We start from the raw sequence: 20,425 nt of genomic DNA on the forward strand, positions 1-20,425 counted from the left end.
TAGAAAACAAAATAAAAAGGGTCCTTTGGGCTTAGTATTTATACGAGTATTAGTATTTCTTATTTGTTTCTTCCTTTCCGAATATCCAAATTGATTCAAAATGGTGAAAGGTGCATTCTTTTTCTACATCTGGTGTGCATAATCAGAATGCATCCAATGTAATAAGAAATTTCCCTGAAGTCAAGGGAATGTTGTACAAATCAGTATCTCCCCTCTCCCCATTCCCTGTGATTTAATTATCAAGAATTCCAGTTCTACAATATGTGTACTTAGCTTCCTACAATTCTTCTTACAGTGTGACTCAGTTAGCTTGAAGGACTGACACAGTTTTTTTCTGACAGTGTATAGTAATACACCTTACTAGACACATGAATAGCACGAAATTCTATATTTCCTAAGAATGAATAGCTGAGGTACCTTTATCTGTTTTGAAATGGATGTGTTCAGTTGTGTATTCCATAATGACATGGACCTCATTCCCACAATACACATTAATAGCACTGTAAGCCAGCAGAACAGAGCAGCCAATTTTCACAGCATTTTGTTCGTCCCACTGGATGGATTCTTCTCAAGTGGCAATGGTTCTTCTCTTGAACCACAGTAACCCATGATTTTCTGAAAGGAAGCAGAGAAGTGAGGACTGTGAAATGCTGGTTTGTCAGAAACAACGTAATGAATCAATAAGGATACCGCTCAATATTCTGGTGAAAAGCACCCATTGGTGCCACCCAAGGGGTGAGGGCTGCTGGGCCTAGTGAATATGGCTATGTCTGAAGTCACTTAGAAGTTGGGTTCAGCTTGTTTTGTTTGTAATAATCATTAAGCCTTTTTTTCCAATCTGGGCATCCTGCATTTTCAATCTAAGCTATTTCAAGATGTGGGGACTTCAACTCCCAGAATTCCCCAGCCAGCCATGCTTCCAATATTTGAGGGACTGTCACAGAGAGGTGTGTGGTCAACCTAAGCTCCAGACCACTTGAAGGCAGGACAAGAAGTAACAGGTGTCAGATCATTAAAAATAGACCCAACCTAGAAATAAGGAGAAATTTCCTGACAGTGAGAACAAGTAATCAGTGGAATGGCTTGCCTTCACAGGTTGTGAATAGCAATAGCAATACCACTTAGACTTATATACTGCTTTATCGTGCTTTACAGCCCTCTGTAAGTGGTTTACAGAGTCAGCGTATTGCCCCCAACAATCTGGGTCCTCATTTTACCCACCTTGAAGGATGGAAGGCTGAGTCAATCTTGAGCCTGGTGAGATTTGATCTGCCAAATTGCAGTAGGAGTTGATTGCAGTACTGCACTCTAACCACTGTACCACTGAGGTTTTAAAGAAGAAATTGGACAACAATTTGTCGGAAATGGTTTAGGGTCTCCTGCTTGAGCAGGGGGTTGGACTAGAAGACCTCCAAGGTCCCAATCTATTATTCTGATGTTCTGATGTTATCTAATGCTATGTGATCCAATGTGTGCTTCTGCAGTCATTAAGCCTATCCCTACAATAGGCAGAAACACAACATCACAGAAATGAAGCATATCAATCTTCATAAGAATGTTTAATATGTCAGGGGAACACATAAGTAGGGTAAACCAATCTTAGGTAGAAGAAGTGTGATTTTAATAGGTTAGCACATTTTATAAATAATGCACAGCATGGGTAGCTATGAATAAGGTATAAGGTATATGATCAACATAATTTTTTTAATGCATGATGAATTCATAAAACCTTCCTCCTCTAATTAATTCTGCCAATTAAATAATATTTCAGTCAAATAATACTGGAAATAAGTTCAATATATTCCATGATCATTTCATATTTGATCCTGTGTGTGTGTGTGTGTGTGTGTGTGTTCATAAACTCGACTGAATCCTAAAGAACTGAAGAAATTGTGCCATCTCAATTAATAGTTAATATAATCTGAACAGTGTGTTTAAAACAAGAGTTGGGCAGGATTGTTTGTGTCCATTCTGGCCCCCAAGGACAGAAACTGTTTGGTAAGAATAAAATAATTCTTTTAGAAAATTGTTTCTGCAGAAGTAATAATGCTGGGGAGGGAAAGATTGTATGAAGTGATGACCTGTCTGGCATTGACATGAATGGCACATTTTATCACCTAGCTAAACTATCAGCCCATCTGAAGTCTTCTGGAGTAGTAAGGCTAATGTGGTTTGGACTTAATTCTCCTTAATCTCTTTGATGTGTTCAGCCAACAACTTTAATATGGTAACTTGAGGATAATATAATACATATCTGCTGATTTATGAATATAATTAGGAATTCAGCTAAATCCTCAGCACTCTGATTGTGGGCTCAGGTAAATTCAGTTAGATCCTGGGTCTAATCTTTATATTTTGCATAACTGGATCAGGTTTAAGTCTCTCAACAATAATGAATGGATACCAGACTAACTCTTACGGATACTAGACCAAGCATTTAATTCCAGTAGGAATTGGACCAGCAAAGCTTAACATACCACTTTCGTTGGGCCATCCTACTTTTTTGTGACCTGACTATCTCTGTGGCATTGTGTCTCACCATACACTACTTTTGTGCTTCTACAAACTAATTAATGTAGCCATCAAGCCAGAGCATGACAAGAAGAAGTCTTGCTCAGAAGGAGACAAGGTTTTCCAATGTGTTCTGCCTAAACTGTGTGCCAGATCTCAGAGAAAGCAAAGATATGCTATCCTGCAAGAAAAGGTCAAAGTACAGTCTTCTATGATCAAAAAGAGAGAGATGTCTATAGAGATTCTCAATCATCCAGGTCATGGTTGTCCCAAAGATACTTTTTCAAAAGGCAACTGTGTTCAGAGTTTTGCAACAAAAATTCAGCACCAGAAAAATAAACACAGATGACTGAGGCTTCATTTAATTTCTTTATAAATATAATATCAGTAAATTTTACAATACCAGTTATAGATTTCTCTAACATGGAGCAAACTCAAACAGAAACAGACATGTTACAGCTTCAGAGCAGAACTCTAGTTTTCAGCAAGCAAGTTAGTTTCTCTTTCACTTTAGAGCTGAGCACAGAACAGAGATAAACCACGCCCAGATTCTCTCTTTAAGTTTCAGCCTTCAATTCAGCTCTCATTGGCTGACCTTGTTACTAAGCTCTATTCCAGTTCATGAATATACCCTGACAAACTGGACTTTCTTTGTTTTTCCCTGAAGAAGTTTCGCTTCCCATCCAAGAAGCTTCTTCAGGGGGAAACATATGACACCACCTATCTCCTGTTTACAACATAGTCCTTTCAGCAGTTCCAAAAAGGATCCACACCCATTTGCCCTATTCAGATGACTCTGAGGGCAGAGATAAACTTCCAAGTGGCCTCAACGACTCTCAGAGAGAGTGCTAACAACCAGATGACTGCAAGGAATATAAATCCTTCCATTCTCCAACATTCAGCCAGAACTTAAGAAGCTTCTTGGGTGAGAAGTGAAATATCTTAAAGGAAAAACAAAGAAAGTCCAGTTGCCTTTTGAAAAAGCACCTTTGGGATCCCAAAGAGATCTGCCAGGTCTAAGATTCCTCTCATGATAAAAGAAGCCAAGCTCAACAACCAGGTATTCCAACCCTCCTGGAACCCATCAATGATCAGAGGAAGAAAATCAAATGGAGAACTAAAGAAAGAGAACTTAAGTTTCAGTTGTAACAGGATACTTTCTTCATTATTTCAAGAAGCAGAACATCCATCAATTTGCTTGATGCCTGCTCTCTTGTCTTTTTTTCACCCCAGCTACCTCTTTCTAAATAAAGATGCAGTGCAAATATTACAGCAAAGATATCTTACTGAAATTTGACAGAATTGGTCTCCTCTAAAGTACCTTCTTTGTTATTTATATGCCACTCTACAAATAAAAATAGCTGCATGAATTTTAATACTTCCTCATTATAACTGATGGGCAATTTCCTTTTCTTTTGCATATCTCAGAATGGCTGGAGTTTAATTGGTTTGCCCTCAAACCTTGAAGTACATACTTGAACTGAACTATATCATCTTCAAGTCTTAGATTTCCTATCTGAATTGTTTCAAGGCTGCTTCCCATAGATCTAATAACTAATCCCTGTATATCTTATAAATTTCCCCGATTGTCACCTTACAAAAATAATTCACAAGCAATTTTTAGAAACTTTCTGGAGACCCCATCCAAAATTGTGGGGATTAGAATTAAGATTCCCTCCCCTCAATATTGTGCATTCTGGATTAATGAAAGAAATATCCAACAGTCAAGACCCAATGTCTCTGCTCTAGTATGACTCCAAATTGTTTGGTAAACATTTGTGCTTGCCCTGTTGGTGCTTGCAGCTTAAAATGCACATAATCCTGAAACGTAGATTCATTGATAGATCACAGTGCTTTTTTTCCCCCAACTACAGAAGAGATTATTATAAATTTAGAAAGACTAGAGATCAGGGACACAGTGGTTCAGTGGCTAAGACACTAAGCTTGTCGATCAAAAAGGTTGGTAGTTCAGCAGTTCGAATCCCTAGCACCATGTAATGGAGTGAGCTCCTGTTACTTGTCCCAGTTTCTGCCAACCTAGCAGTTCGAAAGCATGTAAAAATGCAAGTAGAAAAATAGGGACCACTTTGGTGGGAAGGCTCCGCGTGCCTTCGGCGTTTAGTCATGCTGGCCCCATGACCACCGAGATGTCTTTGGACAGCGCTGGCTCTTCAGCTTTGTAACAGAGATGAGCACCGCCCCCTAGAACCAGAAACGACTAGGATGTATGTGCAAGGGAACCTTTACCTTTAGAGAGCAGGAGAAAGGAATGAATATTTATGAAAACTAGAAAATAAGGTGAAGATAGATTTAATGGGCTAGAAAGCATTTTAGTCTTCTTAGATTTTGGTTATCAGTGTACTCATAGGCTACTTTGCAACCCAATAAGAATTCAGTGAAAAAGTACCATTAGCACAAGCCAATAAAGAAATTACAAACAGATTTTTAATTCATGATTGAAAGGTGAAAATTTATCAAAGGTTTGATGTAACATAAGAGCCTTAATCTCTTCTCTAAAAATGATCAAAGCTGGGACCAATAAATCCTTCTTCATAAGGTAGTCATTGACCTACAACAGTTCATTTAGTGACCAAAGTTATGATACTGAAAAAGTGACTTATGACTGCTTTTCACATTTATGACCATTGTCACATCTGACTCATATCTATGATGGTTACAGTGTACCACCATGGATATATGATCACTTTTTGAGACCTTCTGACAAGCAAAGTCAATAGTGAAACCAGATTCACTCAACCATGTTACGAATTTAACAACTGCAGTGATTCACTTAACAAATGTGGCAAGAAAGGTTGTAAAATGGGGCATAACTAACTTGACAACTGTCTCTTTTGGCAACAGAAATTTTGGGATCAATTGTGATTGTAAGTCGAGGACTACCTAAAGTTGGGATACCATGATAGAAAACCTGTTTTTCATTCAGTCCATTTTTCTGTGGGAGAAAAGAACCCAACTTCTGAAGACAAATTCAAATTTACAAGTTTGTATACAGGAAATGGTCCTTCAAATAGTTTGGTCCCATATCACATACAGCAATATAAGTTAATCACCATCATGGTGGAAATTGGGAACTGATTCTAATGCTGAAAAATATATTCTGTGTTGCTCATATAAAGCCCATCCCCTAATAATTTTTAATTGCTATGTTCTTCCATTGTTTTGGCATTCTTCATATACTGGCTCCAGTTCCCATATGAAAGTTCAAGATTATCTTTATTTCTCCACTCTGTTTACAGCAGACTATACCTCTGTAGAGGTATTTTTTACTAGCATAATTCTGCTTTGTTTGGGATACTACAAAACCTACCAGGCAAGTCTCCAATATAGCTTCATCTCACATGACTAAAAAGCATTACTAGAAGTAGCTTTCAACTTTACGTCCTCTCAATGTAAAGTCATGGAGACCCAAAGAAGACTTGTGCTGCTAGGAACAGAGATAAGAAATGTGCAACAGTGGCCAAAAAAAGCCAATGCAATCAATTCTACAGTAGGCTGCATTAAGAGAGGGGTCGAATCAAGATCAGATGAAATATTAGTATCATTTTATAAAACCTTAGTAAGGCCACACTTAGATCAAGTTTTGGTCACCACAATATAAAATAGATGTTGAGACTCTGGAAACAGTGTGAAGAAGAGCAACAAAGATGATTAGGAGGCTGGAAGCTAAAACATATCAAGAATGGTTGCAGGAATTGGGTATATCTAGTCTAGGGAAAAGAAGGACTAGGGAAGACATGATAGCAGTGTTCAAATATTTGAGGGGCTGCCACAAAGAGGAAGGGGTCAGCCTATTATCCAAAGCACCAGAAAGCAAGACAATAAATAATGGATGGAAATTAATCAAGGAGAGAAACAACCTAGAACAAAGGAGAAATTTCCTAATGGTCAGAACAATTAACCAGTGGAATGGCTTGCCTTCAGAAGTTGTGGGTGCTCCATCACTGGAGGCTTTTAAGAAGAGAGTAGACAGCCATTTGTCTGAAATGCTTTGGGGTCTCTTCCTCAAGCAAGGGGTTGGACAAGAAGACCTCCAAGGTCCCTTCCAACTCTGTTATTCTATGTCCTAAGTATTGCCTGACAGTTTAGAAAAGGCTGGTTGGAGGTTCAACATACTAAGTGGCAAAGACTGTCCAAAGAATACATTAGTGGTCCAATGAAAAGGAGACAAGATGGGGAGAGAAACTATGCCTGAAAGAGCAAGATTTACCTGTTTGCATAATTCAAACAAAGAAAGCTGTTTTGAACACTACAGCAACCCAAATTCCCTTCCTCTCCATACTTGTGGAATTCTTTGATCTCTAATTTTTTTTTCACATTCCATATTTGTGTGAGGGAAAAAATAGTTGACTTTGGATTTATCAGCATAACATGAAACGGAGTTGGTGAGAGTAAGACAGGTTGCAAAGAGAAAAAAGATACATTCGATGAATAAAGTTAAAAGAAAAAAAGGAAAGAAAAAAGCAGACTTGTGGGAAAAGAAGATGGCTTGAAAGAACACTGATCAGTTTAAGAGGTTTCTTGCCTCTTGATTCCCTCCTGCATTTGAATGCTTGCTTTGTAATTTCAGATAGCCCTTGACATACAACCCTACAACCATTCACTTAGTGACTGTTTGAAGTTATAACACTTCAAAAAGTGACTTGCCATCAGTCATCACATTAAAACTGGTCTTAAAATTTGGCATGATTCACTTAACAATCACTTTGCTTAATAATGGAAATTATGTCTCAATTGTGGTTAAGGACTTTATAACAACTTATTTATTCAGCTATAAAAACAATTTGCTGCCCACTCTGTTAACAACCCCTGTACAACGTAGATTAGACAACCTATAGTCAACCAAGTCCCTTCCAAATGTTTTGGGATTCAGCCCAAACCAGTGTGGCTTGTGGCCAGTGGCCATTGTCAAGTGGTTGTGAGAGTTGGTCCAAAATAGGTACAGATCATCAGACTGTCAGCTTCTTGGAATTGTATGTGAACTATTTCCTCTGTTTATTTGTTTAGTCTGTCTTCCTCCAAAAGATTTTCTTGTATGTAGATGGATAACATATTTACCAAGTCCCTCTGATGCATATATTTTCCTTTTCAACAGTAATATTAGATTAGATTACCAAAAACAATCTGATAGCACTTTTTGTGACAAGCCAATTTTATTACAGGGCAGTAGCTTTTGCAAGCTACAGCTAATGTTATCAAGATGCATCAGGTTTCTCATACAAGTCCCCTTCTGATTTTGGGCTACTGTAAAGAGCTCTCTTCCTTCATAGATTAAATTATGAAAGTATATTCAAGTCTAAATTTAAGCAGTGAGTTGCACATTCTGAGAAGTGAATCTAGTCTGTTGGGGACAGAAACATAAATAGCTACTGGATATCTATATTCTTTTTCTAGTATTGAGAATATGGCAATATAACATATTGGTAGAAGGACAAGATTACAGGTAGTCTTCAACTTACAACCAAAACTGAGCCCAAAATTTCTATCATTAAGTAAAATATTTATTAAGTGGAGTTTGCCCCCATTTTACAATCTTTCTTGCCATGCTTGTTAAGTGAATTAGGTAATACAAATCTATACATTTTGACTGTATCAAAAGCAAGAGCCTCAACTCACGTCACAATATCCATCACCCAAACTTCCAATGTTAGGGATGCACGCCCCTTACTTCCTCCAGACCCACTACTTCATATCTTAAATTCAAACTACTTAATGCAAGAAGCCTCGCAAATAAAATGCATGAATTCCTCATCCTTCTCAGCTCAACCACATTTAACATTATATTTGTCTGTGAGACATGGTTAAATGCATCTTTCCCAGACTTCATTACCACTACAAGATACCAATATCAAGTTTTTCGGTCAGATCGTGAAATCCGTAGAGGTGGTGGAGCCGCTATATTCTATAAAAAGTCTCTAAATCTAAAAAAGATCCAAATTATACAAGACCATCATCTGTGAACTGTCCTTAAACATCTCAATCCGCTTCTTACTTTGCTATCGTGCCCATGACTATGATATAATTCATGCAAACAAGCTAACTTCACAACTGACATGGGCTGCCTCCTGCCCACACCCTCTCATTTTTCTTGGTGACCTCAACTTACCTCTTATAAATTGGACACTAAATGAATATACATCTGAACCCATTCATACAACCCTGTACAATGCCATTACCACACTAGGACTGGAACATCTAGTAACCCACAATACTAGACTTAACAACTACCTCAATCTCATCTTCTGCAACAGTTTGAATTCAATTTATGGAATACAAATTAATGAACCCTTTTCCAACAGTGACCACAGCATGATTGACTTTTGTCTCAAAATATGTCCTCACTAAAATCACCATAACGACAGGATCCCAATTATAACTTCAAAAAAGGCAACTATGATCTTATAGACAACGATCTCTCATCTCTTGATTGGCAAATTCTATTCACTGGATGCAATACTGTTGAAGACCACTACAATGTATTTTTTACTTGAAGTCAAAAGAGTCATCAAACTATATGTACCAATAACAACTCCCAAAACCAGAAAAAACAAATTACCCATAACAATAAAGAAGCTCCAATCCAAAAAAAAATCCCTTTGGCAGAAAAACAAATCTGGTCACGTTGCGAACTTTAAAAGCTGATACAAAAATTTATGCCACCAGATAAAGACTGAATGTACCAATTATCACACTAAACAAGAGGAAAACCTTCTACACACCAATTCCACCCATGCTTTCTACAATTTTGTAAACAACAAACTAAAAGACTCAAGGTCCATCCCACCCCTAAAAGAACCAAATGGTAAAGACTGCAACAATGACACCATTAAAGCCAACCTCTTTAACACATTCTTTGGCTCAGTATTTGTAAACAGCAATGGATCACGCCCAATATTTCCTAGTCAAACCCCAGACAACTACAATGATCTAATACATATCAATTTTACAGAAGACAATGTTGAAAAAGCACTACGCAATCTAAAACCATCTCTATCTATTGGACCGGATGGAATATGTGCCTACTTCTTAAAAAAGCTATCCACTGCCATAGCCGAACCTCTAAGCATAATCTTTGAAAAATCTTTCAGGACCAGCTCCTTGCCAAAACTATGGTCACAAGCTGCAGTCATTCCCATCTTCAAAAAGGGAGACCCCAGCCTAACTGAAAATTACAGACTAATCTCTTTATGCTGGGTCACCTGTAAAGTCATGGAATCAATTATTAACCAATCCATTATTCTCCACTTAGAGACAAACAACCTACTCTCTAACAAACAGTTTGGTTTCAAAAGGAAACTGTCCTGTAACCTGCAACTCTTACACTGCAAAAGCATATGGACTACACAACTCGATCAGGGCAAAGCAATTGACACAATTTACATAGACTTCTGTAAAGCCATTGATTCAGTGGTACACGACAAACTACTCCTAAAACTAAGGTCTTATGGTATCTCTGGAAACCTGCATAACTGGATAGAAGCATTCCTGTCAAACAGGCAACAAATGGTCAAAATTGGGAGCGTCCTATCAAATCCTGTACCTGTCAACAGTGATGTCCCCCAAGGCAGTGTTCTAGGACTAACTCTCTTCATACTCTATATTAATGACCTCTGTGATTATATTAAGAGCAACTGCATTCTTTTCATTGATGATGTAAAGCTATTCAACACCACTGACAATGCTGCTACACTTCAAAAAGACCTCGACTATATGTCAGAAAGGTCAAACAAATGGCAACTTCAAATGTCAACAAATAAATGCTCTATCTTACATATTGGCAAAAAAAAAATCAAAAAATCAAATACAAGCTAAATAGTCAAGAACTTGTTGATGATCCAAACTCTGTCAAGGACCTTGGAGTACTCATCTCAAATGATTTAAGTGCTAGAGCCCACTGTAACTACATAGCCAAAAAGGCATTAAGAGTTGTTAACCGAATCCTGCGTAGCTTTTTCTCCGGTAATATCACTCTACTAACTAGAGCATATAAAACATGTGCTAGACCAATACTTGACTACAGCTCATCAGTCTGGAACCTGCATTACATATCTGATATTAATACAATTGAGAAAGTCCAGAAATATTTTACGAGAAGAATCCTCCACTCCTCAACTCGTAGCAGAATACCCTATGCCACCAGACTTGAAATTTTAGACCTAGACAACTTAGAACTATGCCGCCTTCTGTCCAATCTAAGTATAGTATATAAAATTATATATTACAATGTCCTACCTATCAATGAATACTTCAGCTTCAACCAGAACAATACAAGAGCTCTAAATAGATACAAAACTAAACCACACCAAACTTGATTGCAGAAAATACGACTTCAGCAACAGAGTGGTCAATGTCTGGAATACTGTACCAGACTCTGTGGTTTCTTCCCCAAACCGCAAAATCTTTAACTTTAGACTGTCTACTATTGACCTCACCCCTTTCCTAATAGGTCTGTAGGGGGCTTGCATAAACGCACCAAAACGTGCCTACAGTCCCTGTCCTATTGTTTCTTTTTTTTCTTATTCATATCCATTTCATATATTTATAACCATGTTTATACTTATACCTGTTTTCTAATAATTGTTTGACAAAATAAATAAATAAATAAATAAATAAATAAATAAATAATCACTGCAGTTGTTAAGTTAGTAATGTAGTGGTTAAGTGAATCTCGCCTCCTTATTGACTTCTCCGAAAGTCACAAAAGGTGATTATATGATCCGAAGACACTGTCATAAATATGAGTCAGTTGCCAAGCCACTGAATTCTGATCATGTGACCACGGGGATGCTGCAACCGTCGTAAGTGTGAAAAATGTCCCTTTTTTTCAGTGACGTAATTTTGAACAGTCACTAAATGTCAATTAATTCAGTACTATCATAATGTAACACTATGTTCTGACCCACACCCTTTTCCAACAAATCAAACACAAATTCAAAAGAAACAAAAACCTTGTAATGCTTTTACAAAATAATTAGCTGTGATAAACACAAGCCTTGCCAAACTGTGTGAGGCTTGCTTGCCAAAAGATAACAGACAAGAAATAATTTTCAAAATAAGAATCTTCAAATACAAACTCAGGATACTGGAATGTCCATGAGGCTGTAGTTTCAAAACGTCTTTGCCTTCTGCAAAGAAGGTTTGTTTCACAGCTGACTTTTATCTTCTTGAGGGAGGAGCCATTACCTTGCAGCTTTACTCCCGAGTCACCCGTCATTTTAAGTGCATCATCTTGTAATATATTTTTTAAAATGTAGCTTTTTTGTTAGCAATATTTTGTAGAATCCATTTTACTTCACTTTCCAGAATATGGGATATCATACCTGATTAAACCTTCATGCATATCATTAATGTTCAGATATTTTTTGTAAAGTTCTTCTGAACATTTGCAATATTGCTTCTTTAGCTCAACTTTCCAAAATAAATCAATTTATTTCATTGCATTTCATGGCCACCTGACTATGCCATGATTCTAGGTAGCTTGTAAACAGAAAATAAGAAACCAGTGCATATAAAAAGAACTAACCACACAACCATTTCAACACACTGTAAAAACAAACTCAACTAATAGGGACTCCATAATGTCCTGATCCCAAGGTCTGGGAGAACAACCAAGTTTTAATGACTTTCTGAACATCATTAGCATAAGGATTCTATGAAACTCTGGAGGATGTCTTTCCAAAGAGCACACAATGAAGTACATTTCCTTAATCCCATGAGATCACACTGTTTATCAATGGAATCCAGAGTGCATTCTCTTTGCTTGATCTTGTTGGAGATATTTATCTTGGCTTTTATCACATCCATCTTCACATAAATTTTTAGCTTGGTTTTCTGTAATTGTCTTAAATAAAAACTTTTGTCTTCCCATTCAGCTGTAATCATCTTTGCATTGCTTAGTTAGAGGTAACTCCTTGCTCTTCTTTGAAAGTCAGCATTTAGGTGGACTTTTCCCCCCCTCTGTTTCTTTTGTTTGCTTTTTCCATTTCTTCAGCTATTTTCAAATTGACCAATTTAGTTTGACTTAAATAAAATTGCTTCAAATACAGACCTGGCTAAGTGGTTACCTGTCATTAGGAAGGAAACCGGATAAAATGCTCTTCTCAGTTCTTTTTAGCTTCCTGCTTGCATTTGCTATCGTGGATAATAGCATTTTTTTTTTATTGACATGAATTATGTGGAGACATTGATTCTAACAAAGGTTATATTCTTACTTTACCCATTTGTTCCATCATAAAGTTTTAAGAAATTATTGTTTCCTCAATTAGAATTATGATACAGCTAATTGCAGGGCGCTATAATTTGTTTACCAGTTAGCTATAGAGACAATGACAGTACTTGCAGAAACAGTTCATCCTCTCTCAGTTCATCCTCCAATGCACCCAGCTGTTTTCCCTTGCTAATAGATGCCTTCAAATGTCTTCAAATGACTTCAAGTGTCTGTCTTAAAAGCTAATGCCAGATAGAAATGTTGAAAGCTAATGCCATATAGAAATGTGCCTGGAAGTTTCCTAAACTTGTGAAATAAGTTTCCATTTTTCAAACTTATTATTGCGATGCTTAAGAATTTATTTCAAATTTCTCTTGTTGTTGTTTCTAAGCTTAGTTGCTTGTGGTGGCATCCTCTTATGGCTTTGTTACATGTATTTCTGTCACTTCAAAGTTCCCTTGGGGAACATGGTGACTTATGTGGTTAGGAAGCTGAGTTAGAGGTTAGCAAGTGCATGTTCAAGACCCAACTGCTGCGGGATGGGGTAAGCTCACGTCATTCATTCCAGCTAATCCGTTCAACCTGGAAGCCCTTTAAAAGGTGCCTCCAACATGAATGAGAATGGGAGCTTCCCTTGTTGCCCACATTTCCTAAACTGAATCTGGAACTTCAGATTAACTGAAATATGGGAAGGCAACAGACACTAGATATAGAACAGTAGTGAAGTCCAAGTTCCTTGAAAGTTCCTTGAAAGTTCCTTGGCTACTTTATTAGTTAATAACAGAAAACAGATAATCAGAGTTAGAAGGGACCTTGTAGGTCATCTTGTCCAACCCCCCACCCAAGCAGGAGACCCTACACCATTTCTGACAAATGGCAGTCCAATCTCTTCTTGAAAGTCCCAAGTGATGGCGTTCCCACAACAAGTTCCCACAACAAGTTCAAGTACACCACACTCCATTGTGACAATTTCTCTTGCCTTTTAAAAAGACATTTTGGAAATGAATTATATTTCATTAAATAATTGGTAGGGGAAAATCTTTCTTTCTTTTGCACTATGGTGATAAAAAAATTTAAGTAGACAAAACATATTGATTTTTGTCAACAAAATCTACTAGGCATTATTCAATCAAAGTTAAATATTTTTCTGCTCCTGTTGATATAAATATGGATTTAACACACAAAGCACAGATTGGACCAATGTCATTGGCAGGCAACCAGTTTCTGCTAGTCATTAGGCAAAATTTCCTCATGATAAAAAATGTTCAAAGCATGGAATGGCTTATGAACCTGCAGAAACTGGATTGACAGATGTTAGAGACCTATAGATCTATAGATCTTTGGTTAGAAATTCCAAAATTCAGAACAGAGTTTGCCTAAAATGATCTCTTAAAATATTATTTTAGGATTGAATTCATGCAGCATATTATGCTGCAGTGTGTCTTACTTGATCTTGGCTTAGTGATATATTAATTCTGTTCCTGTGGTTTGTAGTCTAGAGAAAATGTCTGTCTACAGCTATTTATTCAAAAGTAGAATCAAACAAACCATGGTTTAGTGCAGTGGGTGAGCCTAACATGATTCTATTAATGCTATGACTAAGAGAAATCCAATTGTGCTGCCATAAGCAAAATACTTTTTTATTTTTACTGAATATAAAAATAAAGGCAACCTGTTACCTCCCACCTTACTTCCTTTTTTCATTCTGGTTTTCTTTGTACCATACTTGTTTTTGCTTGTTTAACATGAAAACATCAATTAAATAGAAAAATTAAATTTGATTTCTATGTATGAGTAAGAGACTAGCAAAAGAATAATATTAAAATAGAAAACAATTGTAAATTGATTTTTTTAGTGATCTATATCTCCTCTGTTTTTAATTCTATAATGGAGAGATCTAAAAGGTTTTCAATCCAATTTTGTCTTAAAAGCACAGAATATAATTTCCAAAACCATAAATCAATATGTTTTCCTACAAACAATTTCTGAAGTAGAAAAAAAGTATTTATAGACAGATAGATAGATAGATAGATAGATAGATAGATAGATAGATAGATAGATAGATAGATAGATAGATAGATAGATATAGATATAGATATAGATATAGATATAGATATAGATATAGATATAGATATAGATATAGATATATGGTATTTAGGTTTCTTCTTGATTGTCTGGGAGTCTAGGTCTGTTTTTATTGGTCTTCGAGTTGCTGTGTTCTTGACTGGTTGGCAATATTGTGTTTTGTGCATTGGGGTTTCTTAGTGCAGCTTGGTTACTTGTGAATCAGCCATTCACAAGATGAGGAAAAAACCATTCAAATAAAGCAGAAAGCCAACACCGAATTCAAACTAAAAACGGCTGCTAAGCCTGACACACAAGATTAAAAAGAACCCAACACACAAGCCTGAGGATGGCAGATGAGATTCTGTCAAAACATCGCTATAATTTATTTATTTTATTTTATTTTATTTATTTATTTGATTTGCCAATTGTTTACAAGATAATAAGTATAAATGTATACATAGTTGTGAATACATGAAATGGGTACATATAAGAAAAATAAAAGAATAAGAGAAACAATAGGACAGGGACGGTAGGCACGTTGGTGCGCTTATGCACGCCCCTACAGGCCTCTTAGGAAAGGGGTGAGGTCAATAGTAGACAGTCTAAGGTTAAAGTTTTTGGGGTTTGGGGAAGAAACTACAGAGTCGGGTAGAGTATTCCAGACATTGACCACTCTATTGCTGAAGTCGTATTTCCTGCAATCAAGTTTGGTGCGGTTTTACTTTGAGTTTGTATCTATTGTGTGCTCTTGTGTTGTTATGGTTGAAGCTGAAGTATTCATTGACAGGTAGGACATTGCAATGTATGATTTTATATACCATGCTTAGTCAGACCGAAGACGGCGTAATTCAAGGTTTTCAAGTTCTAGAATTTCAAGTCTGGTGGCATAAGGTATTCTACAACGAGTAGAGGAGTGGAGAACTCTTCTTGTGAAATATTTCTGGACTTTCTCAATTGTGCTAATATCAGATACGTAGTGTGGGTTCCAGACTGATGAACTATATTCGAGTATTGGTCTAGCAAATGTTTTGTATGCTCTGGTTAGTAGTGTGATATTACCAGAGAAAAAGCTACGTAGGATTGGGTTAACAACTCTTAATGCCTTTTTGGCTATGTAGTTGCAGTGGGCTCTAGCACTTAGATCATTAGAGGTGAGTATTCCAAGGTCCTTTACAGAGCTTGAGTCATCAACAAGATCTTGACTATTCAGCTTGTATTTTATTTTCTGATTTTTTTGCCAATATGTAAGACAGAGCATTTAGTTGTTGAGATTTGAAGTTGCCATTTGTTTGACCACTCTGATACATAGTCAAGATCTTTTTGTAGGGTAGCAGTATTGTCTGTGGTATTGAACAGCTTTACATCATCAGCGAAGAAGAACGCAATTGCTCTTAATATGATCACAGAGGTCGTTTATGTAGAGTATGAAGAGAGTTGGTCCTAGAACACTGCCTTGGGGAACACCACTATTGACAGGTACTGGATTTGATAGTACGCTCCCGATTTTGACCATTTGTTGTCTGTTTGACAGGAATGCTCCTATCCAGTTATTCAGTTGTCCAGAGATACCATAGGATTTTATTTTTAGGAGTAGTTTGTCGTGTACCACTGAATCAAAGGCTTTACAGAAGTCTATGTAGATTGCGTCTATTGCTTTGCCCTGGTCAAGTTGTGTCGTCCATATGTTTTTGCAGTGTAAGAGTTGCAGATTACAGGATAGTTTTTCTGAAACCAAATTGTTTATTGGAGAGTAGGTTATTTGTCTCTAAGTGAAGGATGATGGATTGGTTAATAATTGATTCCATGACTTTACAGGTGACGCCAGCATAAGGAGATTGGCCTGTAATTTTCAACTAGGCTTGGGTCTCCTTTTTGAAGATGGGGATGACTGTGGCTTGTGACCATAGGTTAGGCAAGGAGCTGGTTCTGAAAGATTTTTCAAAGATTATGCTTAGAGGTTTGGCTATGGCAGTGGATAGCTTTCTTAAGAAGTAGGCACATATTCCGTCTGGTCCAATAGATAGAGATGGTTTTAGGTTGCGTAGTGCTTTTTCAACATTGTCTTCTGTGAAATCGATATGTATTAGATCATTGTTGTTATCTGTGGTACGGCTAGGAAATACTGGGCATGATCCATTGCTGTTTACAAATACTGAGCGAAGAATGTGTTAAAGATGTTGGCTTTAATGGGGTCGTCGTTGCAGTCTTTACCATCAGGTCCTATCAAGGGAGGGATGGACCTTGAGTCTTTTAGTTTGTTGTTTACAAAATTGTAAAAAGCACGGGTGGAATTGGTGCTTAGAAGGTTTTCCTCTTGTTTAATGTGATAATTGGTGCATTCGATCTTTATCTGGTGGCATAAATTTTTGTATCGGTTTTTGAAATTGGCAACGTGACCAGATTTGTTTTTCCGCCAGAGTGATCTCTTTTGGATTGAAGTTTCCTTATTGATATGGGTAATCTGCTTTTTTGTTTTGTTTTGGGAGTTGTTGTTGGTACATATAGTTTGATGACTCTTTTGACTTCAAGTAAAAATATGTTGTAATGGTCTTCAACAGTATTGCACCAGTGAATAGAGATTGCCAATCAAGGGATGAGAGATCGTTGTGTATAAGATCATAGTTGCCTTTTTGAAGTTACAATTGGGAATTACATCATTGTGGTGATTTTTGTGTGGACGTATGTTGAGACAAAAGTCAATCATATTGTGGTCACTACTGGAAAAGGGTTCTTTAGTTTGTATTCCGTAAATTAAATTCAAACTATTGCAGAAGATGAGATCGAGGCAGTTGTTTAGTCTAGTGTTGTTGGTTACTAGTTGTTCCAGTCCCAGATTTGTAATAGCATTGTAGAAGGTTGTGTGTATGATTTCAGTTGTACAATCATTTAGGGTCCAGTCAATATGAGGTAGATTGAAATCACCAAGAAAGATAAAAGGGTATGGGCAGGATGCAGCCCACGTTAGTAATGTATTTAGCTTGTTTACATGTTCAATGTCATAATCAGGTGCTCTGTAACATAGTAAGAATCGAATTGTGATATTTAAGGATAGTTCACAGATGATGGTCTCAGGAAGAGCAAGCTCCTGGGTAACTTGGATATTTTTAGATGTAAGGATTTTTATAGAAGATAGCAACACCACCTCCTCGACGATTTTCACGATCTGATCGGTAAACATGATAGTCTCTTACTGTGGTAATGGAGTCGGGGAGAGATGCATTGAGCCATGTTTCACAGACAAATATAATGTCAAAGTTAGCCATATTTAGGAGGATGAGAAATTCAGGTATTTTATTCACGAGGCTTCTTGCATTGAGTAGTTTGCATTTAAGGCCAGCAGTAGTTGGAATTGAGGTAGTTGGGGCGTGCGTGCCTAGTCTTGGGTGATGGTGGATCGGTTGAGGTAGGGTTGTGGTTGAGGGTAAAAGCTGAGTATTGGGTTGCGTGGCTTACTTTTGATACAGTCAGCATGGTAGTCAATGTACAGGTCCTTCTCTCCATTGTCTAGACGGTTTTTGAGTTCAATGCGGAGTACACGGGAGCGGGCACGTTGCTGTATGGTTAGGTCAGGGCGGCAACGGAGGTTCTTATGGTTGGTGTTGGTTTTGGTGAGTGAGTTTATAGTATAAATGAATTTACGTTTGCTTGATTCATTTTTGCAAATGACTCTGCACAGGCGTGGGGCCACAGAGCCGCCACTGTTATTGAGCTCTCGGCCAATGCGTGAAATGTCAAGTATTTCATCAGCGGAGATGGTTGATGCTTGATAATCCCTGATGATGTTTCGGACAGTTGTGATGTCATCATTGTTATTGGTGACCTCTAGACCAAATAAGATGGCGTTTGGACGTTTCCGTTCACGCTCAACAGCTTCTCTGATGAGGATTGGGATATCAATATTTGTCTGGGTTGTGTTTATTTGTGGATTGGGTTTTGGATTGGGTTGTGGTTGTTGGGTAGAGATGTGGTTTGTAGCTATTGGAAGTTCAGGTTTTTGCATTGTTTCTTTTTTTTTCAAGGTTGGATATTCTTTCTTTTACGGCGTCCAGGGATGCTACTATGGTTTCAATGGTATAATAAAATAATAAAAGCACAAATATTAAGTCATGGGAAAATACCCGAAGAAACCTAAATACCATACATATAAATATCTGCGAAAACATAAGAAAACATATATATGTGTGTATGTGTGTGTGTGTGTGTGTGTGTGTGTGTATGTATGTATGTATGTATGTATGTATATATGTGTGTATATATATATATATATATATATATATATATATATATATATATATATATATATATATATATATACATATTCATTCTAAAGTTTTCGTGGGTATTTATATGTATGGTATTCAGCTTTATTCAGGTATTTTCCCACGTCATTATAGTTGTGCTTTTAAAGTTGTAGCAACGTTTCAGCAGAATCTCATCTGCCATCATTAGGCTTCTGTATTGTGTTCGTCTGTGAATCAGACTTTCACAACTGCTTCTGTTTTATCTGTTAAATTTGGTGCTAGCCTACGCTGTGCCAGAATGGTTTTTTCTTCATCCTGATTGGTTGGGAGGTGGTCTGTGTTTATTGGTCTTGGAGTTTGCTGTGTTCTGCTTGATTGATGTTTCTAATATCTTCTGTCTGTCTTGTAGCTTTTTTTGTCTTGATTGGCTGGCAACATTGTGTTTCCTGTATTGGAGGCTTTTAGTGCAGCTTGGCTCCGAGTAAACGGACAGCTATCATTTATTAGGAAGCTAGGTTTCATCTGGGTGCCTGGTTGGGGTGTGTTTGAGCTGGAGGTATCAGGGGGAGTCTATTTGTGCCCAGGTGTTTGGCTGGCTTGTGGTGTGGAGATTTTTTTGTTTGAGAGTGCAGGCTTTCAGATAATTGACAGTCATGCTTTCTGGTCTTTTTTCAATCTCTATGGCTTCTCTGATAATTCTGTAGCTGGGGTTTTCTACAGTGGCTAGGGTTTTGGTGCCATTGAAGTCGATGCTATGACCTGTGGCTTTCATGTGTTGGACTAGTGAGGAAGTGTGTTCCAGCTTTTTTATTATATTTTTGTGTTCATCTTGGCGGGTACTTATTCTTCATCACATTAAGACTGTCTTCAAAACAGACAGAAAAATAGCAGCCATCCTAAGAAACCACGAAGATAAAATTGACCTGGAAAACCAAGGCATATATGAAGTCCCCTGTGCATCATGCCCTGCCACATACATTGGACAGACCAATAGAAGAATAAGTACCCGCCTGGATGAACACAAAAATGCAATAAAAAAGCTGGAACACACTTCCTCACTAGTCACAGGTCATAGCATCGACTTCAATGGCACCAAAACCCAAGCCACTATAGAAAACCCCAGCTACAGAATTATCAGAGAAGCCATAAAGATTGAAAAAAGACCTGAAAGCATGAATAGAAGAGATGATTCCACCAGACTGTCAATTATTTGGAAGCCTGCACTCACAAACAAAAAAAATCTCCACACTTAGTTTTCAAAATACTTATATCAAAATGTCTTTTGGAAGATCAAAAGTATGATGAATAGTCTTCTATTCAAGGATGCAGTTAGGTATTTAAGCAGAGTCTTCCACTGTATTTACATAATATATTTTGGATC

The 20,425-nt window shown here is 37.3% G+C and overlaps 1 protein-coding gene across 1 annotated transcript in view; it reads left to right on the forward strand.

The window, feature by feature from the left end:
- Positions 1–20,425, forward strand: part of GRID2 (glutamate ionotropic receptor delta type subunit 2) — a 1,056,494-nt gene that overhangs the window by 822,299 nt on the left and 213,770 nt on the right. The gene's annotated exons all lie outside the window — the stretch shown is intronic.

Source organism: Notechis scutatus, chromosome 4 (genome assembly GCF_049901735.1).
Source record: "Notechis scutatus isolate UNSWTSFEM ecotype Mainland chromosome 4, rNotScu1.2, whole genome shotgun sequence".
NCBI classification, from domain to species: Eukaryota; Metazoa; Chordata; class Lepidosauria; order Squamata; family Elapidae; genus Notechis; species Notechis scutatus.